The sequence below is a fragment of the Mustela erminea genome, chromosome 8, assembly GCF_009829155.1.
Source record: "Mustela erminea isolate mMusErm1 chromosome 8, mMusErm1.Pri, whole genome shotgun sequence".
In the NCBI taxonomy this organism is placed as follows: domain Eukaryota; kingdom Metazoa; phylum Chordata; class Mammalia; order Carnivora; family Mustelidae; genus Mustela; species Mustela erminea.
In genome coordinates, this window is record NC_045621.1 from 56,128,472 (window position 1) to 56,154,256 (window position 25,785).

The 25,785-nt window shown below is 34.2% G+C and overlaps 1 protein-coding gene across 5 annotated transcripts in view; it reads right to left on the reverse strand.

Annotated features, from left to right (window-relative positions):
* Positions 1-25,785, reverse strand: part of BAZ2B (bromodomain adjacent to zinc finger domain 2B) — a 314,188-nt gene that overhangs the window by 148,105 nt on the left and 140,298 nt on the right. Inside the window, exon 1 of one of the 5 annotated variants that reach the window (XM_032355676.1) lies at positions 144-147. The exons of the other annotated variants lie outside the window; for them this stretch is intronic. The gene's annotated coding sequence lies outside the window, so the exon portion shown is untranslated. Of the gene's footprint in view, positions 1-143; positions 148-25,785 lie in introns of those variants that run through there. 5 annotated transcript variants of the gene reach the window in all.

The window sequence follows — 25,785 nt, forward strand, 5'->3', positions numbered from 1 at the left end:
ACACAGAGTTCAAACAGAATAGGTACAAAGTTGTATAAAGGACCAAAAGCACCATGAAAACAAGATTAGAAAAACTAGTAAAAAGAAATAGAGTTTAAAAAAATTAGTGGGTCAGATTACATACAACTAAATTAACTTAGAACATCAATGTGGAAAAACTGAGACATGTATCAAATACATTTCTACTACTACTGACATTATCATCACCATTTATATCTCTATTTAAAACTCCATCCACTCTAAGCATCACCACTTCCTCATATCAGGGAGATCATATGATAGTTGTCTTTCTCTGCTTGACTTATTTCGCTAAGCATGATACGCTCTAGTTCCATCCATGTTGTCGCAAATGGCAAGATTTCATTTCTTTTGATGGAGCACGGGGTGTGGTGCAAAAATAATGAATACTGTTATGCTGGAAATAAAAAAAAAAAAAACAAAACAAAACTCCATCCACTATACTACTTATTGAGAGCCTAATATTTATATCAGGTACTATGTTAAGTATTTTCTCTTCATTATTTTAATTACGTTAAGTAAACTCCAAATTTATTATTGTCATCATCATCATAATTTTTAGATAAGGAAACAGAGACATAGAAAAATTAAGTAACTTGCCATAAACAAAGGTAGTAAGTGTTAGAAACAAAAGTCTGACCTCACACTTTAGGAAATTTTTATTATATTTAAGAAATTTTATTATAATCTCAATTACTAAGGAACATGTTAAGTATGGAAACTATTATTTTATTTTTTAAGATTTTTATTTACTTGACTGAGAGAGACATAGTGAGAGAAGGAACGCAAGCAGGGAGAGTGGGAGAGGGAGAAGCAGGCTTCCAGTCAAGCTGGGAGCCCAGTGCAGACTTGATCCCAGGATCCTGGGATCATGACCCGAGCCGAAGGCAGATGCTTAACAACTGAGTCACCCAAGCATCCCTAATACTTTAAGAAATAAGGGAAGAAACAGATAAGGCACTGTGTTAAAATGTAACAAAAAATAAGTCATATTGGGGTGCCAATATGACTGTGTCAGGCTCCCAGCTCACTGGGAAGCCTGATTCTTCCTCTCCCACTCCCCTTGCTTGTGTTCCCTCTCTCACCATGTCTCCCTCATATAAAAAATCTTAAAAAAGAAAAAAAAAGTTATATTTAAAAAATGGGAAAAAATCTTAAAAAGCCAATAAAAATCTTAAAAAAGAAAAAAAAAAGTTATATTTAAAAAATGGGAAAAAAAACCCAGAAAATTTTAGGTAAAAAATAAGAAGACCAATGAATGATAATTGTGGTCTTAAGAACTCCTGGTTCTAGGGGCTCCTGGATGGCTCAGTGGGTTGGGCCTCTGCCTTCAGCTCGGGTCGTGATCTCAGGGTCCTGGGATTGTGCCCCATGTGGGCTCTCTGCTTGGCGGGGAGCCTGCTTCCCCCTCTCTCTCTGCCTGCCTTTCTGCCTACTTGTGATCTCTCTCTCTCTGTCAAATAAATAAATAAAACCTTAAAAAAAAAAAAAAAAAAGACCTCCTGGTTTAAAAAAAAGAACTTGTAAGGCCACCTGGCTGGCTCAGTCAGAAAAGCCTGTGACTTGTGATCTCAAGGTCAGGAGTTGGAGCCTCATGTTGGGTGTAGAGATTACTAAGAAAAATAAGCTTTAAAAAAAAAAAAAACAACTTAAAAATAAAGAAATAAAAACTTTAAAAAGCATCTAAAAAATAGTCTCTGCTCACTTTGGCAGCACATATACTAACAAACAGTCTCTTATTCAGCTTTTTTCTTTTTCTTTTCCCTCTAACATACCTACAAAAACCCAGGAAAAGAAAATATAATAACAAAAAATTAAGAGGGCTGACAAACCATCAAAATCTGGGAAGAACTTCTCTACTCCCAGCAAAACAAACTGAAATGTTTATTAAAGTGGATAATATAAAACCATTAAAAATCTCATTTTCTAATAATATTTAACACAAGAAAACATTCATGATATAATGTTAAATGAAAAAGGCAACATATATAACATAAAGTATGATCTAATTTTGTTTTTAAAAAATACGGGTGCGCCTGGGTGGCTCAGTCAGTTAAGGGTCTCTGACTCTTGATTTTAGCTCAGGTCATGATCTCAGGGTGATACTGAGCACCGCACTGAGGAGCACAGGGGAGGGAGAAAGAATCTGATGCAGACGCAGCACTGAGCATAGAACTGGATGCAGGGTGTGATCCCATGACCTCGACATCGTGTCCTGAGCTAAAACCAAGAATAAGACCCTTAACTAACTGAGCCACTCAGGCACCCTAGGATATAGTACTTTACTTTAAATGTATTTTCTCTTCCTTATGATTTTCTTGATAATATTTTCTTTTCTCTTACTGTAAAAATACAATACATTATACAAACAAAAGATATGTGTTGATCAAGTGTTTATATTGTTAGTAAGTCTTCTAGTCAATGGTAGGCTATTAAGTTTCTAGGGAATCAAAACTCATACACAGATTTTCAACTGTATAGGAGGTTGGGCCCCTAACTCTCACATATTTTAAGTGTCAAGTATAATCTTAAATTTTATTTCCAGTGTAGAAAAGATTCTTGATCAAAAACATATTAAGCGATTTTACAGATACAAAATTTGTCCTTCAGGGTACTTTAGGAAGAGGACTTACAGTCATTCATCCTGGATGATTCAAAAGAGATGAATTAGTCACAAACTCAACAGTTCAGTTACCATTAACCAAGAACCCAAAATTACAAAGTATGCTAAAAAAAATTATTCCATAAAGAACCACATGTATTTTGAAAACTGCTGTATTAATGTCATTGGCTTAGACCAACTAATTGTTTACTAACCCAAATTCAAGATTCAAGATCAAGTCATAAAACCAATTTCCTCTCAGCTATATTATTCATTAATAATAATACTGTACTTAACCATAGACAAATTCTTATTTCTAGATGCCTGTTATATAGTGTAAATGAGTTGTTGATTATTGGACAAGTTATAATGAACATGCCTGAAACAAGTGGAAAAACAGACTCAACATTGAAAGAGAAGATACAAAGAACCAATGGAAATTCTAAAATTTAAAAAAAAAATGCAATAACAAAAGTTAGAAACTCACCAGATGGATACAGTAGAATGCAGATGATATAGAAAAGAATTAATGAACTTCAAGATAGATCAACAGAAATTATCCAATCTGAACAACATAGAGAATAACCCTTAAAAACAAATAATGATACCTCAGGGACATGCGGGACAGCAACAAAAGGTCTAATTGTTGTGTCACTGGAGCCATGGAAGGAGACAGAAGATGTGGTGCTGAAAAACGACTTGGAAGAAATAATAATATCTGAAAACTTACCCCCCCCTTTAAAATTTTTTAAATTTAATTTTTTCAGTGTTCCAAGATTCATTGTTTATGCACCACACCCAGTGCTCCACGGAATACATGCCCTCCTTAATACCCACCACCAAGCTTACCCAACCCCCGACCCCCTCCCTTCCAAAACCCTCTGTCTGTTCCTCAGAGTCCACAGTCTCTCATGCTTCATCTTCCCCTCTAAGATCCCCCCAATTATTCCCCCCTTTTTAAAAGATTTTATCTATTTATATAAGAGAGAGAGAGACCGTGCACACGAGTTGGGGGGGGCAGTGAAAGAGAGAGGGAAAAGCAGACTCCCCACTGAGCAGGGAGCCTGACATAGAGCTTGATCCCAGGACCCTGAGATCATGACCTGAGCCAAAGACAGACACTTAACTGACTGAGCCACTCAGATACCCTGAAAACGTCCCATTTTTGATGAAAGACCTAACTCATTAGATTCAAGAAACTGAGCAAACTCCAACTTGGATAAACTCAAAGAAAAATAAAGATCTAGATAAAAATGGACAATATTTCAACTAAGCATACTGCTTTTACCAAATAAATTCAAGTTTTATGAATTCCCTATTGGGGAAACACCACAAAGACATTTTTCCAGAAAGTTGAAATATGTAATTATACTATATATATATGTATTTTTTTTCCTAGTCCCTCTTTTTGGTCTATGTTAGAAGTTTTTAGTTCTTGGAAAGATATATCTTACTTCTGACCACATTTTATTATACTGTCAATTTTTTTCCAAATTTATGACAAAATTTTATTAATGCTAGGGTCCAACAGAACCTAGCAAAATGCATGCTTTGATTTCTGTGTGAACACTGATTTTACTTATAATTAAGAATCTTTAATTGAAAAAATCTGGATCAAACATGCATTCATGAATATGTCAGTTAATCAGATCTCCCCTTGTTATACTTTTTAATCCAAGACTTAGAGAATGTCCATTTATTTTACATGAAGTTTTATACAACACAAGTCCAAAACAGCAAACGAACCTGCCCAACATCCTAGGAATTTACCAAGATGGGTGTGACCCATTTAACCTAAACCAAATCTTAGTATTATAGTCTTATTTCAGGTTAATTCCTGCAAGACTGGTAAGGTTAATTTTTAGGAATTTTAAGTTAATATTGACAAACCTTGTCACAGAGGCTATAAGAGACAAATGAAGCAATTCACATTTATCACACTAAACAGAACTTTGGCTACCCAATGTTAACCTCTAGAGCTCTGGTATGCATGCCTGATGAGATTCCACTTTCTCAGAGGTTTATTATAAATGAAGGTATGATCAGGAATAAAAAAGGTACCTATGCTTTCTGAAATTATTGCCCTTCTCAGAATGCATGAAAAGTTTTAAAAAAATAGCTTTTCCATGACTTGTTATAAATATCTACTAAAAAGCCACAAGTTTGCAGGAATCTATTTAAGGCTACTATTAAGTTTATACAACTTATAGCTGTGTTACATGTCTCAGGGTCATATTAACCCTAAAAATAATTTTAAAAACAAGTTCACAAAAATATAGCCTAGTCCTACCAACATTCACTAATACCATGTCTTCCTCTTCTTTAGTTGGGTATGGTCTCAATAACTAGGCTTAAAACATATAAATCTAGCCATTATGCTTACAAAACCTATTTATAGACAGGTTTAAAAGGTGATTTCAAAAATCCCAAATATAAACAAACAAATGAATCCCAAATGTAAGCAATCATGTGTATTTTGATGTTTAATGCTTTCTAAAACTTGAACACATCCCTATCTTCTAGAAAGCAAGTATGTAAGTAAGGTTGACCCTTGAACAATGCAGTGTTTGGAGCGCTAACACCCTCCAACCTAATGCAGTCAAAAAACCTGCTTCAATTTTGACTTCTGAAAAACTTAACTACTAAAACCCTACTGTTAACTGAAAGCTTTTGATAACATACAGTTAACACCCATATTGTATATGTATTATAGACTGTATTCTGACAATCAAGTAAGCTAGAGAAAAGAAAATGTTTTAAAAATCATATATGATAAAAAAAAAAAGTATAGATGTTATATGCATTGTTAACAAATACTGGACATCAAAAGTGTAAAGATAACGTAAAAAAAGAAATTCATGTTTACTTACAGGTATTCATGCATTGATAATGAAAATGAAGCAATATAATTGCTTTATGATAGCCTTGTATAATGGTTGCAAGTGCTTCACAGTAACCAAGCCTATATACTGATGAATAAATTGTTATAGGCTGCTACATAGTTTCTCCAATTATGAGAGGCATACTGTATGGTAATGTAATTCTTCAAATGCAAAGTTATGAAACAGTAAGAAAACTCATACAATGAGGTTTTTAAAAAAATATTTAATTATATTAAATATCATTCACCTTATGCTCATGTTAAGTATAGGCTATCCACTTCCACACAAGTCTTATATACTCTGTTCTACAGGATGAAAACTTACGGGGTGATGATGGTAATGACACAAAAACATCTTATTCAGTTTTTGCTGTACAGTTAATTAGATTTTCACATGACACCCACAACAGATAAGTTTATTAAATGTAAGCATGATGATTATTTACTATTCATTAAGTGGAAGTGGATCACCATAAAGTTCTCCATCCTTGTCTTCACATTGTAGGCTGAGAAGGAGGAGGAAGGGGGAGGCTTGGTCTTGCTATCTCATCGGTGGCAAAGGTGGAAGAGACAGAGAAGGTGGAAAGGAAGGAAAGGCAGGCACACGGTGTAACTTTATAGAAATACTGTACATTTTGTACTATACAAAATTTCTGACTTTTTTGCTTTTTTAATTTCTCTAGAAACATTTCTGTACAGTATCAATCCTTCCCCTATTGCTTTAGTTTCAGTGCCCATATCATAGAAGGTTATATATTATAAAAGAAGTAAAAGGCAGGCTTAAGTAATTAGAACACTAATGCCAGATTATCTAATGATTTTGCTTTTTCTCAAATCCTATTGGAGTCCATAGATATGTAGGTATGCCTTATGCCTTTCTTATAGCAATCCTGCATGCACATAAAAGCTGTATTTTCAGTACAAGATAAAAAGATATTTCACAAAAAGCACAAGGTTTTCATGCCTGCAGGGGTAGCTGCAGTGACCACTTACTTCATGAATTTCTTTTTCTTTTTTTTTACAATGGTCCTTACGTTAGATTCATTTATCTTGAAATTGCGGTCAACTATTGTTGCAGACCTCAACCTACAGTACATATCAAGCAGTTCAATTTTTTCTTGTAACAGGACTTTTCTCTGCTTCTTGGAAGCACTTCCACCACCCAATAGGGGCACACTTTGTAAGGGTCCCAAGGTGTTATTTACGATTTACGGTATTGCATTAAACAATAAAAAAGTATACCAGAACCAGGAGAGATCACTTTTTTATAGCAATATGCAATTTACTAGAGAGATGAACTGCTCATGCAGAGATGATTAGCATCACTCAGCATTTTAAGCAGATACTTGCAAAACTTGAGCTCACTGTGATAGCAGTAGGAGGTGTGTACAAAGTAACTACAGTAGTACAATATGTACCATAGTTAATTTTACAGTTATACTTTAATACTATATCTGTTTATTTACATTTCTCTTAACTGTGAATGGTGCCACGAATAGTTTGTGTGTAAGTTATGATAAACTTTAACTTTTTATAGCAGATCTGTGTGTATTTTGTGCTAGTAAGTGATGAAATAGACTAGTATCTACTTACATTTTATGCATTCATGACATATTTTTTTAAAGGTTTTATTTATTTATTTGATAGACAGAGATCACAAGCAGACAGAGAGGCAGGCAGAGAGAGAGAGGAGGAAGCAGGCTCCCCGCCAAGCAGAGAGCCCGATGCGGGGCTCGATCCCAGAACCCTAGGATCATGACCTAAGCCGAAGGCAGAGGCTTTAACCCACTGAGCCACCCAGGTGCCCCATATTTTTTCTTTTTTTTTTTTTAAACCAGAACTTGCCCCTCTACGATTTCTTTTTTTTTTTTTTTTTTTTTAAAGATTTTATTCCTTTATTCGACAGAGAGACACAGAGAGAGGGAGCACAAGCAGGAAGAGTGGGAGAGGGAGAAGCAGGCTTCCCACAGAGCAGGGAGCCCAATGCAGAGCTTGATCCCAGGACCCTGGAATCATGACCTGAGACAAAGGCAGATACTTAACGACTGAGCCACCCAGGCACCCCCAACATATCTTTTTCTTAATTTTTTTGATATTTCTAAGTTATGCAGTTCATCTGTGAATTCTTCAACTTGTTGTAACTCTCAAAAAATTTTCCCATTATATTAACTGGGAAAAAAAATCTGCAAAAAATGGAACTATGCAGTTTCAACCTGTGTTGTTCAAGGATCACCTGTATAACCTGTATACTAGTGGTTGGGAAAAAATTAACTCTATAGTTGGTGACTCTGAATATATTCTGTTAAAGTTTAAAGCATTTTAGAGACCTGAAATTATATTTATGACTATTTTTTAATTTATTATTACTTTTTTAAAAGTAGGCTCCACACCCAGCATGGAGCCCAATGTGGAGCTCAATCTCACAACCCTGAAATTAAGACCTGAGCTGATACCAAGAGCTGAACGCTTAACTGACTGAGCTACCGGGTGCCCCACTGAAATTATATTTAAACTTCCAGTTACCATATTACTGTAAGACTTCTCACACATCATAATAGACTTTAAAAATCTCTATTATCTAATAGTATAGCCATCTGATGCTATCAGATACTATCACTATCCTAATTCTTTTCATCATTTTTCCTCTTATCTGAACTGTCATCTAAGTGGCTCACTCTTCTCTCCCTACAAAACAATCTTCTGATTAAAAAAAAAAAAAAGCATTGTGATGGCACAGCACATGACATACCCACTGTCCACCCTTTTCCCATACTAACAACAACAACAAAAAAAAAAACAAAAAAAACCTGAATCCAAACTACTTAGGCTTACCTTCTAAACTTCTTCACTTTCAAAATTTCCCTCCTAATAGTACCCAATCAAAGGCAGATGTTATTATCACCTGATTCTTGCACCATACTTTCCCAAATCCTTATCTTAGTTCAAGTTGTGTTCTCTCTACAGTATTTTTCACCGCTTGCTCAATACCCACATATCAAATTCCTCCTGTTCTTCAAGTCGCAGGTGAAAATGACACTCCATGGAGGTTTACCTAATTACCCAAGCTGGAAGCCAATCATCCCAAATCCTTAATACTGTAACTATTGACAATTTTGAGAAGTTAACATTCTGAAATTTACAATCCTTAAAAAGCATTTTATCACAGCTATTTTACTGTGCTTATCGTATTTTATCCTGTATTACATTACGAATTTGCAATCTGTAAGTTTATGGGAGCAGAATCTGTAAGATTATGGGAGCAGAAATCAGGTTTACAATATCTTACAGTTCCCATAGAGTCTTAGTAGGGTACCTTGCCCCAAACATTTGCTTATTAAATATTTATTGAATAAATGAAAATGTATATTCATTATTTATGTGCCTTAAATTAGTGGGTCACAATCAAAAGGAATACAAAGATATGGCAAGAAAAATACCAATGCTATAATCACTAAATTATAAAATCCCCATATTAGAGTCAGTATTCTATCAAATTTGTTTCAAAATGATCACAGGGGATATCAAAAACAATGTATTAAAACTCAAGCATAGGGGCGCCTGGGTGGCTCAGTGGGTTAAGCCGCTGCCTTCGGCTCAGGTCATGATCTCAGGGTCCTGGATCGAGCCCCGCATCAGGCTCTCTGCTCAGCAGGGGGCCTGCTTCCTCCTCTCTCTCTGCTGCCTCTCTGCCTACTGTGATCTCTCTCTGTCAAATAAATAAATAAAATCTTTAAAAAAAAAAAAAAAAACTCAAGCATAGAAATCATAGCTACTCCTGGAAACACTGGGGAAGATATGAGTTTAAATGGTACTAAAATATCTCAATATTCTTAAAATTATATACAAAAAGGTCATTCATATTTGCAAAAATACATTTTTTTATTAATCTAAGAGTAACTTGTTTAGAGGGTGAAGATAATCCAGGTAAATAGTATTAATTCTAGGGGCGCCTGGGTGGCTCAGTGGTTTAAGCCGCTGCCTTCGGCTCAGGTCATGATCTGAGGGTCCTGGGATCGGGTCCCGCATCGGGCTCTCTGCTCGGCAGAGAGCCTGCTTCCCTCTCTCTCTCTCTGCCTGCCTCTCCGTCTACTTGTGATTTCTCTCTGTCAAATAAATAAATAAAAATCTTAAAAAAAAAAAAAAATTTAAAAAAAAAAAATAGTATTAATTCTATCTTATCACAACGTTACCCCCCCAAAAAATAGTAGGTGGTCACATTTTAGATTCTGCAACTCAAAGAAAATAATTCATTAAAAATAATTATATTTCATTATGTGGCTAAATGGGTAAATAAAACAGGACCTAATTTGTATGGTGCCTATTAGAGACTCACTTTAGATGTGAGGAAACATAAACTGAAAGTAAGGGGGTGGAAAAAAATATTCCACACAAATGGAAACCAAAAGAAAGCTGAGGTAACTATATTTGTATCAGTCAAAACTGACTTTAAAACAAGGACTGTAATAAGAGACAAAGAAGGGCATTACATAATGATAAAGAGGACAATCCACAGTGTGCCTGGATGGCTCAGTTTGTTATGCGATTGTCTTCAGCTCAGGTCATGATCCTGGAGTCTCAGGATCGAGTTCCACATTGGGCTCCCAGCTCCACTGGGAGTCGGCTTCTCCCTCTGACTTTCTCCCCTTTTATGCTCTCTCTCTCAAATAAATAAACAAAATCTTAAAAAAAAAAAAAGGTCAATCTATAATAGGATATAACTCTTACATTGTGCATCCAACACAGAAGGGCCTAAATATATAAGCAAATATTAACATACTTAAAGAGTAAATAGAGAGCAATACAATAATTGTTAAGACTTAAATATCCCACTTATATCAAAGGATAAAACATCTGGACAGAAAATCAATAAGGAAACATCAACCTTAAACAACAAGTTAAATCAGACGGACTTAACATATTTATACAAAACATTCCTACCAAAACCAATAGAATATACATTCTTCTCAAGTGCACACAGAACATTCTCCAGAATTCATACACTAGGGCACAAACAAGGCTTAATAAACTTAAGAGGACTAAAATCATACCAAGCACCTTTCCTAACTACAATGATATAAAACTAGATATCAATTATATTAAGAAAAATAGAAAATTCACAAATATATGGAGATTAAACAACATGCTTTTGACAACCAATGGCTCAAAAGTGAAAAGAGAAACCAAAACAAAACAAAAAATCCCCTAAAACAAATGAAAATGGAAAACATATCAAAATTTACAGGATGCAGCAAAAGCAGTTCTAAGAGAGGATTTCATAGTGATAAATGCCTACCCCAAGAAATAGGAAGTCTCAAATAAACAATGTAACTTTGCACATGAAGTGACTAGAAAAACAAGACCAAACAAAGCCCAAAGTAGAAGTAAGAAAGTAATAAAAATTAAAACAGAAATAGAGACTAAGAAGACAATAGAAAAGATCAATGAAAGTAAGAGCTGGTTCTTTGAAAAGATAAACAAGACTGACAAACCTTTAGATGGACTCACTAAGAAAAAAAGGGAACATACCAAAAAACTAAAATCAGAAATGAAACAGCTGTTACAATTTATACCACAGAAACACAAAGGATCATAAGAAACTATTATGAAGAATTATATGCCAACAAATTGGACAACTTAGAAGAAATGCACTGAATCATGATGAAACAGAAAATACAAACATCAATTACTAGTAAGGAAATTGAATCCATATTCAAAAACTTTTCAAAACATAGAAGTCCAGGACCAGATAATTTCACTGGTGAATTTTATCAAACATTCAAAGAAGAATTAATACCCATCCTTCTCAAAGTCTTCCACAAAGACGAATAGGAAGAAACTCTTCCAAACTGATTTTAGGAGGTCAGCATTACCCTGATATAAAATCAGACAAAGATGCCACAAGAAAAGAAAACCACTGGTCAATATCCCTGATGAGCACAGATGCAAAAATCCTCAACCAAATATTAGCAAACCAAATACAACTATACGTTAAAAGGATGATAACACCATGATCAAATGTGTTTTATTCCAGAGATGCAAGGCTGGTTCAACATCCACAAATCAGTAAGTGCAATATACCTACTAACAAAATGAAGGATACAAATCACAAGAGCATCTCAACAGATGTGGAAAAAGCATCTGACAAAATTCAAAACCCATTTATAATAAAAACTAACAAAGTATAGAGGTAATGTACTTCAACATAATAAAGGTCATATATGACAAGCCCACAGCTTATATCATAATCAATGATAAAAAGCTAAAAGCTTTTCCTCTAGGATCAGGAACAAGACAAGGATGCCTACTCTCCCCACTTTTATTCAGCAGACTATTGAAAGTCCCAGTCAGGTCAATTAGGCAAAAAAAAAAAAAAAAAAAAGAAGAATAAGAAAAAGAAGAAAGAAATAAAAGACCTCCAAATTGAAAAGGATAAAGTAAAACTGTTTGTATATGACATGATTTTATATATAGAAAACTCTAAAGACTTCATCAAAAACTATTAGAACTAATAAATAAATTATGTAAACTTGCAGGATACAAAAATGAATACATAAAAATCTGTTGTGTTGGTAATACTAATAATGAACTATAAGAAAGAGAAATTAAGAAAATAATCCCATTTACAACTACATCAAAAAGAATAAAATACCTAGGCATAAATTTAATCAAGAAGGTGAAAAATTGGTATACTGAAAACCACAGGACATTAATGAAAGAAACTGAAGAAGACAATAAATGGAAAAATATTCTGTGCTTACAGATTGGAAGAGTTAATATTGTTAACATGTTCAATACTATACCTATCAAAATTCTATCAAAATTCTAATGGCATTTTAAAAACAAACAATCCTATTAGATAGAATCACAATAGACCCTGAATAGCCAAAGCAACCTTGAAAAAGAAAAACAACACTGGAGGAAACATGCTCTCTGACTTCAAACTCTATTACAAAGCCAAAATACTTAAAACAGTATGATATTTGCATAAAAACAGATATACAGATCAGACGAACAGAACAAAAAGCTCAGAAACAAATCCATGCATACATGGTTAAATAATTTATGATAAAGGAGGCAAGAATATACAATGGTGAAAGGGCAGTCTCTTCAATAAATGGTGTCGGGAAAATAAGAGCCACAAGCAAAAGAGTGAAACTGGACCACTATCTTACCATACATAAAATTACATACAAAGAATTTACTCATGGGGTGCCTGGGTGGCTCGTGGGTTAAAGCCTCTGTCTTCAGTTCAGGTCATGATCCCAGGGTCCTGGGATCGAGCCCCGAGTCGTCGGGCTCTCTGCTCAGCAGGGAGTCTGCTTCCTCCTTTCTCTCTGCCTGCCTCTCTGCCTACTTGTGATCTCTGCCTGTCAAATAAATAAATAAAATCTAAAAAAAGGAAAAAAAATTTACTCATAATGGATTAAAAACTTGAACTTAAGACCTGAATCCATAAAACTCCTAGAAGAAAATATAGATAAGCCCCTTGACATAGGTCTTGGCAATGATTTTTTTAATCTGACATCAAAAGTAAAAGCAACAAAAACAAAAATAAACAAGTGGGACCACATCAAACTAAAAAACTTCCCAACAGCAAAGGAAACCATCAATAAAATAAAAAGGCAACCTACTGAATGGAAGAAGATATCTGCAAATCATATATCTGATAAAGGACTAATATCCAAAATATATAAAAAATTCATACGACTCAATAGCAAAACAAAACAAAACAAAAAACCCCAAACACTCCAATTAAAAACTGGCAGAAGATCTGAACACACATATTCCCTAAAAAAAGATACAGATGGCCAACGAGTACATGAAAAGATACTCAACGTCATTAATCATCTGGTCAATGTAAATCAAAATCACAATGACATTATCACCTCACACCTGTTAGAATAGCTACCATCAAAAAGACAAGAAATAACAAGTATTGGCGAAGATGTGGAGAAAAGAGAACCCTTTGTGCACTATTGGTGGGCATATAAATTAGTGTGAAACAGTATGAAGTTTCCTTGAAAACATGTAAAATGTAACTACAATATGATCCATCAATTCCACTTCTGGATATTTATCGAAGGGAAACAAAAATAGCAACTTGAAAGGATATGTGCACCACCATGCTCAGTGCATCATTATTTACAATAGCCAACATATGGAAACAACCTAAGTGTCCATTGTTGATGAATGGACAGAGATTGTGGTATACATTAAAAAAAATAAAATGTTGCCATTTACAATTATGTGAATTGACCTTAAGGGCATTATGCTAAGTGCAGTGATTCAGAAAGAAAAAGACAAACACTGTATGATCTCTATTATATGTAGAATCTAAAAAAAAATAAGAAAAAAAAAAAAAGAAAACCAAGCTCATAGATACAGAGAACAGTTGGGGGTTGCCAGCGGAAGGAGGTAGAGGGTGGGAAAAATAGGTGAAGGAGGTCAAAAGGTTTAAAAAAAGGGGGAGCGAGGGTCAGACATAGTAAGGGGTCAAGAACATATAATAGTGAGGAGTGAGAATGGAGACTCTGGCCTCATGAGGACAGTGCAAGCCTTAGCAGAGTTCTGCACTTGTGAGTATATGAGGTTAGGTTATAGGTCCCTGGAATATAGAAAAAATTTATTTTAAAAAAAATTGTATTTCATCCTTTAAAGACAAAGATCATGTCAATGCTTTCAACTTAAATTTAAGATCATAGGATCCTTAATGTACCATATCAATTTTTATATCTGCAGTTCTTGTTTTTCACTTGCCAAAAAAAAAACTCAGTTCTTATACCAAATATCAGTTCTTGACACGTTCAGTCCTAGACACAGAATTTCTCATTTGATTTATGACATAATACACAACCAATAGAACAACAATCTCAGAATAACAATGCCAACATCAACACAAGAATATAGTTACTGAAAACAATTCTTTTGGTCTTTAGCATGTAGTCCATTAGGGATATATAGTCAAATAACAACATTTAAAATTTTTCTTTAATTAGTTCTTCTCCGTGTGGTTATACTTTCAGCTAGATTTAAAAAATATCAAGTCTTTTCATTACATATCATTCCAATTTTTAAGGATAGCACCCAAGTAGACAGCAAGCAATTTTGAAGAACCAAAGACCATGTATCAAAAGCAATGTCTAAATCAGCACAGTCTGATAGAGTAGCTATTAACCAACAACATGAGGATAATTACATTTAATTAAAACTAAATTAAATTTAAAAGTCACACTAGCCATGTTTCAAGTCAGTATCAATAATGTAATAGCTGCTGACCATTTGAAACATGGCTAGTGTGACTTTTAAATTTTATTTTGGTTCATCAAAATTGCTTGCAGTCTAGCTGGATGATATCCTTAAAAATTGGAATGAAATGTAATTATACTCTTCCCTCAGACATTGAAATTTTCTTGTTTAGCGAGGTAGTCTGCTTCATATTGAGCAACTTCAGCTGTTAAAACTGTTAAACCATGAGTTGGCAGGTTTAGGGCAGATACTACCCTATTAAAGCTTTTTGAGGAAGCTGACATGCAAGAAGTTATCAGGGACAGCAGCTACCTTCACAAAGAAATTGAAACGATTATCATGCTATCATGATTGCTTTACAGAGTGTATTTGCCATTACCAAAATACTGTAGATATCATTAAAATCACATGTAGATTATTTAAGGTAGCTAGCCATTTGGAAACTTCACTTAAAAGTTGGCACCCATTCATTTAGGAGATAATCTCAAATAACTCTATTGTTATAACTTGCATTTCTTCTTAACATTTCCAACAAAATATTCCTAGTACAAATCAAAAGTTTTGTTTTATTTGCAATACTGTAGGTTCAGTTGCTATTGGCAGAAGAGGCTATATACATATACTTATTATATGTTCTCAATGCATTTAGTTTGAGAGAGACAGAATTTAACAGAAAAAATAAAGGTGGCTTCACAGATACATTTCTTTGCACAGGTTTTTCCTTGCACCTCTACTGATGCTAACAACACTCTCTGTATAAGTAGGGTCTTTCAAGAGTTGAAAAAGAAGCTAAAGCCTTGTATCCCAAGGCCCTTTTATATTAGAACTTACAATAGAATTCCAGAAGAACCCACTACTCTAGTGAGAGAATCAAAGATAAATAACACACAAAAAACACTGACTTTGAACCCAAAATTTTAGGCCATTTCTAAGATTTTGAATTCTTTAGTGCCAGTTGCAGAAAAGTTTTCAAAACTGTGACCATTTATTAGAAGGTCATGGAATTCATATATCAAGGTCATAAAAAATGAAATATTCTAGGAATTTTTGCATTCATGTTCATCAGATATATTGGCCTATAATTCTCTTTTTTTAGTGGGGTCTTTGTCTGGTTTTGGAAAAATGAAATATTCTGGGTCATTATAAAAGAAGCTTGAGAAACACTGATCTATTTGGTTTCCCTGTAATGTCTGTCTTTTATGGTGAAGCATAGAAGGATTTTATAATCCTTAATCATACTACCTGCTATACCGGAATAATTACTATGACAACTAGTACTACTAGTACAACTAGTACTACTACTACTACTACTACTACTACTACTACTAATAATAATAATAATACTGTGTGTGTGTGTGTGTGTGTGTGTGTGTGTGTGTATACTACTACACTAGCAGAAACCATGCTTTTTGTACACAGTCCAGTAAAGTAAGAGTGGTCATGCAAAATTCCTAGAGTCAGGGACTTATAGTTGTAACTTTCCAGTCCATGACAGAGTAATATGGGACATTATATTAGCTGGACACCTGGGATGCTGCCTAAATGCTAGTCTTCTACTCCTTCTAACTTCAGCAAATTAAAGATAGATCAAAATTCTTTCACTCAGATGCTAAAATGACACAAATTACACAAAGTTTAACCATGTATGGAAACATGTTCAACCCTTTAGAAGACATTTATTTATCTTTTAAAAATATTTCTTATTTTATTTATTTGAGAAAAAGAGAGGGAACAGGGAAAGGGGCAGAGGGGGAGGGAGAGAAAAAAGCAGGCTCCATGCTGAGGACAGAGTCCCACGCAGGGCTTAATCTCATGACCCTGAGATCATGACCTGAGATGAAATCAAGAGTCAGACGCTTAACCAACTGCACCACCAAGCACCCAGAAGACATTTATTAAACCATTAAGCAAGCTAGGTGTTTGGGATATAATGAGTAAGTCAATAAAGTTAAATAGTCTACCTCAAGGGTTTATAGTCTAGTAGATTGGAGTAATGGTGAATTAAACAGGTTTTTCCTTGCAAAAAATTGAGCTAAGTGACAGTGACAGTGATATCAGGTATTGGAAGATGGTACAGATTCAGGATATGGGTAGTCTTTGGGGAGCCATATATGTAAATGAGCAAACAGAAAAGTAGGAAAATAAATTGGATCTGCATTAGAAAGATATTCTTTATTTTGTTAATGATTAGGGATATCTGTAGTAAAGGTTATATATTTTCTCAGAGTCAAAAAATATAAAAAAAATAAAAACATTTAGTATAAAAAAGTAATGCTTCTGAAAATAAATTCCATCATAGAATCAAAGTATGAATTTATAATTGTTTTATAATATATGAGATATTACATAATTTTAATTATTCTGTAATGATTATATTTATGATTCATTTATAGTTATAAATTATAGTATTTATAAAGACCACATTATAGTATCTTATATTACAGCAAAGTGGGCTAAACAGTGTCCAAAACCACTTCAAATTAAAAAATTTTAACTGAAGAAGAAATACATTTTAAAAATTAATACTACTGAAGTCAAAGAGAATGAGAAATTTTAGAATTCTGATAAAATTTCTTATGCTGAAAATAAATAAATGAAAAAAAAAAGAATTCTGATAAAATTTCAAGGAAAAATCATCACACATTAAAGACTTATTCTCTCTGCCTCCTGTATTGAAATAGCTTGTCTATTACTAATTCATTTAACAATTATTTTTGATTATCTACAAGAAAATTATATGTTTACTTGTTAGAATATATAGATAAGTTCCAATCTTTGCCTTATAGAAGTTTATCATCTAATAATTTTCATTTTTAAATTTTTTCTCAATTTTTTCATTTCATACTATTCTCACCATAATTTAGCTGAAATCCAAATTACTATAAATTTTTGAAATTTTGTCAAGTAAAAATGTATATGCTTATTTTACTAAATTTCAAAATATTTTTAGAGCACAGAAGAAAATTTTTTTTAAAAAATCTACCTCCTCACATATGACATACAATGTCTAAGTCTTGAACCTGTATTGGGCACTAGAGTGTGACTTATAATTCTTGTTCTCTTTTTAACCCTGAAATAATTGAAGATTTTTATCCAATCTCTCCTTGTCTTTAGTACCAGAGAGAGTAGTGTGAAAGAAGACCTAAGTGGTTGAGGTGTGAAGAAGTGGGGAGGGAGATTATGAAGAGATACAGCATCACTGGTAGAGTAGGCTGCCATAAAGAAAAAAGATTTTGCCTTGAACTAGTTTTTAAATCGTGATAGTTTTCATGAAAGTAAAATTGCAATCTTCACCTCCATCCAAGAAGTAGGACGTCTCTGCTCCACTGTGCTTTTCCTGTGCAAACTTTACCTATTCTTCCTCTATATAAACCATTTAATTCACCAAATAGGACTTCTTAGTACTGATGTAATCCTTGACCCTCATCAGTGGGCCTCACAACCCCACTTCCATAGTCAAGGCTGTCTGAACCAGAAATGATCTTGAGGAGACAACAGCTAGGGAGAAATCTAAGACATGTGTTAGCTGTTTAAAGGATGCTACAGTTTAATCAGATTATCTCTGATACCGATATTTTAACTAATCAAAACAGAGGAAGCTGTTACTGAGTGGGAGATCATAAAGGCCTAAGAATATACAAGCTAAAGAAAAGTGGGTTGGAAAAAATGATGGAACAGCAGATGTACAGAGAAGGTGAGTAGTCCTGACAGAGAAAAAAGAACAAAAATATTACCAGTCTCAGGTTCTTTTCTTTAGACCTGCCTTTTTCATTTTTTCTGTATTCCCTAAAACTTCTCTCTAGCCTTCCAAATACCCATTCTTCTAATGAGTTTTAGTGAGTTACTATTACTTCTAACCAAAACACAATGGTAGAAGACTTCCTAACAAATGCCATATTTAGTCTTGTCTTTTCTTATCCTTGTTCATGCTATGTATAGTACTGAGACATATTCTGTTTTTCCCTTCCAACAGTCCATATATTATCTTCCTCCAAATACAGGCCCAAGAGTCACTTTATCCATAAAGCTGTCTCTGACTAACCCTAGGCCACAACTTCCCATCTTTGAACTATAGAGCACTTTAGCTTCTACCCAGGAAGCTGCTAATTATATTGACTTTTTACTGCTCTGTATTTATTTTATAAATTCACTGTATCACTCAAAACATAGCCAGTATGTCTGTTGAGTCTTAGTTTGTGAACCAGTAAAATGGGATTAATTATTCCTACTTCAAAGAGATATAAAGAGAGTACCTAGCATACTTCCTGCTAGGTTTGTAGTCCTTATGTGTCTGGCCAAAATTCAGAAGAAAATATCTTTACTTTCTTCAAACTAAATATATAAGAATGAGAAAATAGCTCATTAAAACTTAATGCCATTCCTTTCATAAATTAAATTTGAACAAAACTAAGTGACAAATGTCAAGAGCATTTTCACTTCTAAGCAGATTTCTTTCACAGGTAAACATGAACAAATGCTGAAATATATTAGGCAATCTCCTGTCAACATACCCCTCAAAACAGTGTTATCACTATTTTAGCTATGGATAATAGTATAATTTAAGGTTTTGTTTTTAAGTAACAATGACATTTTCAGCTTGGTTTTTTAAAAAATATTTTTAAGTAATTGCCTATGCCTCGCATGGGGCTCCAACTCACAATCCCTAGATCAAGAGTCGCATGCTCTACCAACTGAGGTGGCCAGGTATCCCTCAATTTAGTTTTTAGATAACCAAAATAAAACTGCTTTTTCCTGAGAATACATAATTTTATAATTTTCATTATTCAAAAAATCTATTTTGTTCACACTATAACTCCCTTTCTCAGTAATTTAGGGATCAAGCTTTTTCCTTTATATTGATAATCTCCACAGAGTCACAAGTAGTTATAATAATTCCCTTTACCATTCTCTTAACTGTAAAATTTAGTCAAATTATGTACTTATATCCTTTCAGATAGGTCTCTTCCACTTCTTTCTTAATTTTTTATTATTTTCTGAGTTGCATATAATTTGTCCATTTTCTACTTTCCAATAGCCCCAAGTATTAATAGTACTTCCTAGTTTTTTTTTTAATATTTTATTTATTTATTTGACAGAGAGAGATCACAAGTAGACAGAGAGGCAGGCAGAGAGAGAGGAAGGGAAGCAGGCTCCCTGCTGAGCAGAGAGCCCGATGTGGGACTCGATCCCAGGACCCTGAGATCATGACCTGAGCCGAAGGCAGCGGCTTAACCCACTGAGCCACCCAGGTGCCCAGTACTTCCTAGTTTTTATTTGGAAAAATCAAGACCCTCCATAACACTGCTCAAAGAGAACTTAATTGCCTACCTTTATAATAGAAGGCCCTAATTATATATCCCAAACATGTCTCAACATGCCCTGCACTAAGTACATGAAAATATTTAACAGTTAAATATAGTGATATAATTAATATAACTACGAGCCAATATTATTTTTAGTATTTCTACAGGGTAAAACCACGTGTCAACTCAATGACAAAATCATTCTAGAATGAGCAATGAAATGATAAAATTAAGTATCCTCTTGAAGTAGCTTATTGATTACTAAAGTAAATACAGTCTAATGATAGAACCATAGGTACTTACTTGGGCTACAACACTATGCTTAAAGTGGTTATCTAAATATTCCACTTCAAATGTTCAAAAGTTAAGAATACCCGGGTTTCCACAAAAGACCCTGAGTAGCCAAAGCAACTCAAAAAGAAAAACAGAACTGGATACAAAGAATTCCAGATTTCAAGTTGTATTACAAAGCTGTAGTCATCAGGACAATTATGGTACTGGCACAAAAACAGACACATAGATGAATGGAATAGAATAGGGAACCCAGAAAATGGACCCACAACTCTAAGTTCAACTGATCTTCAGCAAAGCAGAAAAGACTATCCAATGGAAAAAAGACAGTCTCTTTAATAAATTGTGTTGGGAAAATTGGAAAGCTATACGCAGAAGAATGAAACTGGGCTATACACAGAAATAAATTCAAAACGGATGATAGACCTAAATGTGGGACAGGAAACCCATCAAAATCCTAGAGGAAAACACAGGCAGAGATCTTTTTGACTGCAGTCGTAGCCAATTTTTACTAGACATGTTGCAAGAGGCAAACAAAAGCAAACATGAACTGTTGGGGCTTCATCACGATAAAAAGCTTTTGCACAGCGAGGGAAACAATCAATAAAACTAAAAGGCAGCCTACAGAATGGAGGAAGGTATTTGCAAATAACATATCTGATAAATCTATCCAAAATCTACAAAGAACTTATCAAAGTCAACACCCAAAAAACAAATAATCTGATTAAGAAATGGACAGAAGAGATGAATAGATATTTTTTCAAAAATGACATTTAGATGGCTAACACATATTAAAAGATGCTCAATATCACTTATGATCAGGGAAATACAAATCAAAACCATGAGAAGATAACACCTCACTCCTATCAGAATGGCTAAAATTAACAACAGTAGAAACTACAGGTGTTGGTGAGGATGTGGAGAAAAGGGAATCCTCTTACACTGTTAGTGGGAATGTAAACTGGGGCAACCACTCTAGAGAACAGTAATGAAGATTCCTGAAGAGTTAAAAACAGGGGTGCCTAGGTGGCTCAGTGGGTTAAAGCCTCTACTTTCAGCTCAAGTCATGATCTCAGGGTCTTGGGATTGAGCCCCACATGGGGCTCTCTGCTTAGCAGGGAGCCTGCTTTCTCCTCTCTCTCTCTCTGCCTGCCTCTCTGCCTACTTGTGATCTCTGTCTGTCAAATAAATAAATAAAATCCTAAAAAAAAAAAAGTTAAAAACAGAACTACTTTATAATCCAGCAACTGAACTAAGGTATTTACCCAAAGGATACAAAATTACAGATTTGAAGGGGTATATGCACCCCGATATTTGTAGCAGCATTATCAACAATAGCCAAACAAGAGCCCATATGTCCATTGACTGATGAATGGATAAAGAAGATATGATATACATATACAACGGGGTATTACTCAGACATCAAAAAAACGAAATCTTGCCACTTGCAACAATGTAGATGGAGCTAGAATATATTATTCTAAGTGAAATAAGTCAGAGAAAGAAAAATACCATATGATCTTACTCATATGTGGAATTCAAGAAAGAAAACAGAGGAACACATGGAAGAGCGAAAAGAAAAAAAAAGGACAGGGAAACAAATCATAAGAAATCCTCAACTATACAGAACAAACTAAGGGTTGATGGAGGAAGGCTGGTGGGGTGATGGGTATTAAAGGGCATGTGTGATGAGCACTGGGTGTGGTATGTAAGTGATGAATCACTGAATTCTACTCGAAAAAACCAATATTTCATTATATATTAGCTAAAATTTAAATTAAAAAAAAAAGAATACATTTTCCTCAAAAGACTGAACAGAGGGGTGCCTGGGTGGCTCAGTGGGTTAAGCCTCTGCCTTCGGCTCAGGTCATGATCCCAGGATCCTGGGATCAAGTCCTGCATCGGGCTCTCTGCTCAGCAGGGAGCCTGCCTCCCTTTCTCTCTCTCTGCCTACTTGTGATCTCTGTCTGTCAAATAAATAAATAAAATCTTAAAAAAAAAAAAAAAAGACTAAACAGAGTTACCATATGGCTCAGCAATTCTTTCCCTAAGTATATGCCCATGAAAAATGAAAACAGATGTCCACATAAAAACTTCTGTATGAATGTGGAAATAACCCAAATGACTGTCAAATGATAAATAGATAAATAAAATATAATATATCCACAAAATGAAGTATTAATCATCAATAGAAAGGAATGAAGTATTGATACATGCTATAACATGGAAGAAATTTGAAAGCATCATCCTAAGTGAAAGAAGCCAGCCACAAATGACTACATATTGAATGATTCTGTTTATATGAAATGTTCAAAAAGGCAAATCTGTAGAGACAAAAAGTAGATTAGCGGTTGCCTTGGGCTGTGGGAAGGCTGTGGGAGAATGGAAAGTTACTGCTAATGAGTACTGAGTTTCTTTTCTGGATGATAAAAATGTTTTAGTTGATTGTGATAATGGTTGCATGACTGTGAATATAGTAAAAGATCAATTGTATACTTTAAATGGGTGAATTGCATGGTATGTGAATTATATGTCCATAAAGCTGGTATTAAATTTTAAAAAAGACTCTTTGAATCTCATGTTAGTAAGATGCTATTGACTTAATGCATTCTCTACCAAAATTTTAAAGTCAGTATTTTCAATTTCAGCCTCTGTATCCAAGACTGAATGTAGAATGTTCCTAGAAGGACCTTTCATGTGTCAGTTATCAAAGTCTCTCAAGAACTCACCTGTGTAGTTAATTTTGCATCTCTGTGTATGCGTGCATATATATACTCACTTATATAAACTTGCTAACGCTCTATTAATTCAGTTGGAACTGAACAGGTCTATCCAAGATTTTAAGTTCCTAAGTACTTATCAGACTTGTTCCACAACTTCATTCCAATGGTCATGTGACTAGCTAGATTTTTATAATAGAGGGATTTAATAAAGAAAAATAAACCTGAGATTCTAAGTATTGTAAATTGTTAACTCTCTTCTCTTTTCCCCAATTCTCCTCCATACAACCATAGTAATCCCACTATCCTGCCACTTCCCTACTCAAAATTCTTCCAGTATCTCTGGATCATATATGTGGTAATACTTATCACCAACTGTCAGTTTAAAAAATGAAGGAGAAACTTAAGGCATAGAAAAAAACCTCTACTTCTTTTAAATTTTTAATGTAGTAATAACTTTAAGTCTTCATAAATATGCTTGTCAATAACTAAACAAACTGCTTATTCATTTTCAATTTCTGAAGTGAAAAAATGTTAGCCAGCAAGGTCTATATTTCCTTTAATCTATCCCCCCAAACTCAATAACAATATTAAGAACCTATAAGGGGGACAGTTGGACATATATTTGTCAATCATTATCCTAATTTTGAACCTACTCTCCTGTTTCCATTTGATTCTACTCTGGTTCTGTCACTTCTATCAACTTTTCATTCTTCCTCATTCTTTTGATTTGATGGTTCCATTTACTGTTTATGTAAGACCTTGGATTCCCTTGATAACTATTTTAATGCCCTAGACTAAAATTTCTGGCAGCTCTGTTGGACAGTCCCCATATCCTTGTCAAAGTTAATACAAAATAGTCTTTATCAGTTTACCCAATCCCCCTACCATTATAGTAGGAAAAGGCTACTTTATCCTCAAGTAGAAGCAGCCCCTGTTGTAAGTATGAATATGAACTTGCTGTAAATATGAATATATGTTTTAAGTATGAGTATCAACTTGTTCAATATGATCCTTCTTGATCTTCTGTAATTCTATACTCAGAAGCAAAAGTTTTATCATGGTTTATGCTTTTTTATCCACCTAAAAAACTATAATTATTTTAGCTGATTATAGATCTTCTAAATAAATAGCAGAAAGGTGTAACAATAATATATATAATAACTAGCCACATCTTATCTTCACATCCCCAAATAAAAGAGCAAAATAACAAGGAGGAAGACTTAGAGTAAGAAGGCCATGATTCTACTTTCAGCTATGGTACTAATTAATAGTATCTGACTCTGGGCTATTTAATTTAACATTTCTAACTATAGTTTTCCCATATGCTTGGGACTCTACTTTTGAAAATACATTAGGAAAGCTTTTTTTTTTTTTTAAATCTTCTCCTACAAGTTTAGTTCAGAATGGTCAAATGTTTTAACACTACCTTCTTCATGAGGCCCTTCCTGGCCACTTTATTTAAAAATCACCACCATATCACCAATACCACTTCTCCTAAGCATGTATTACAATCTTAAATATATTTTATCCATCTAAAATATACCACCTAAAATTTATCATCTACTTTATATTTTGTTTTTCTATTTATTATCTGACTTCCCCACAAGACCGTTCACTATATAATGTTTGCTGCTGTATCTTCAGTGTCCTAGAACAGTCCTAGCATATAGAATATGCTCAATGAATATTTGATGAATGAATAAATGAACAGATATTCAAAAAGAGTGACAAATTGGGGACCTCTTTAATTCCAAAAAGCCATGAACCTAAAAAAGTAAATCAGAAAATCTCTTCAAAAACTTTTTACAGACTAGGTAAATAAATTGAATAAAATAAATCAAAGTTTTATACATTACTTTAACTTCTAAATATACTATGAACTTGATAATTAAAGCAAAAGCATTATTGTTTGTTTTTTTAATTTATTTGACAGACAGAGAACCCAAGTAGGCAGAGAGGCAGACAGAGAGAGAGAGAGGAGGAAGCAGGCTCCCCGCTGAGCAGAGAGCCCGATGTGGGGCTCGATCCCAGGACCATGGGATCATGACCTGAGCTGAAGGCAGAGGCTTTAAACCACTGAGCCACCCAGGCGCCCCGCATTATTCTTGATTAGTACATTTATCCTATCTTTCAAAAAACCTAACTTGTAAAGTTCAAGGTACAGATTCTTCTGTTGGTACTTTGGCCTCTTCATTTCTTAAAAAAAAAAAAAAAAGACTTTATTCATTAGAGCACAAGCAAGGGGAGAGGCAGAGGGAGAGGGAGAAACAAACATCCTGCTGCGCTGGGAGTCCAACACAGGGCTCAATCCCAGGACCTGGAGATCATGACCTGAGCCAAAGGCAGAAGCTTAACCACCCAAGCCATGCAGGCATCCCTTCTTTTCATTTTAATGAACTGTTGAAATCTAAAAATTTAACTTGCCATTCTAGTGATATATTTTTTGCCAATCAACTCTTTTCCAGTATTTATATCAAACTTCCTAAATTCATTACAGGAAAGGAGTTAGGGTTACTAGTTTCCTTGTGTTAGCTAATTTTATTTTACTTAAAACATAGCAAGACCTGAGGTCAGTTCAGTCACACTCGGTTTAAGGGTCTCAAACTAAACATCTCTCTTAAGACATATATTAGAGTCCCACTGAAGACAGATAAATGAGATTCCACTCTGCTTATACAGTAGAATAATTTTTATATAAATATAAAATATTATCCATAAATA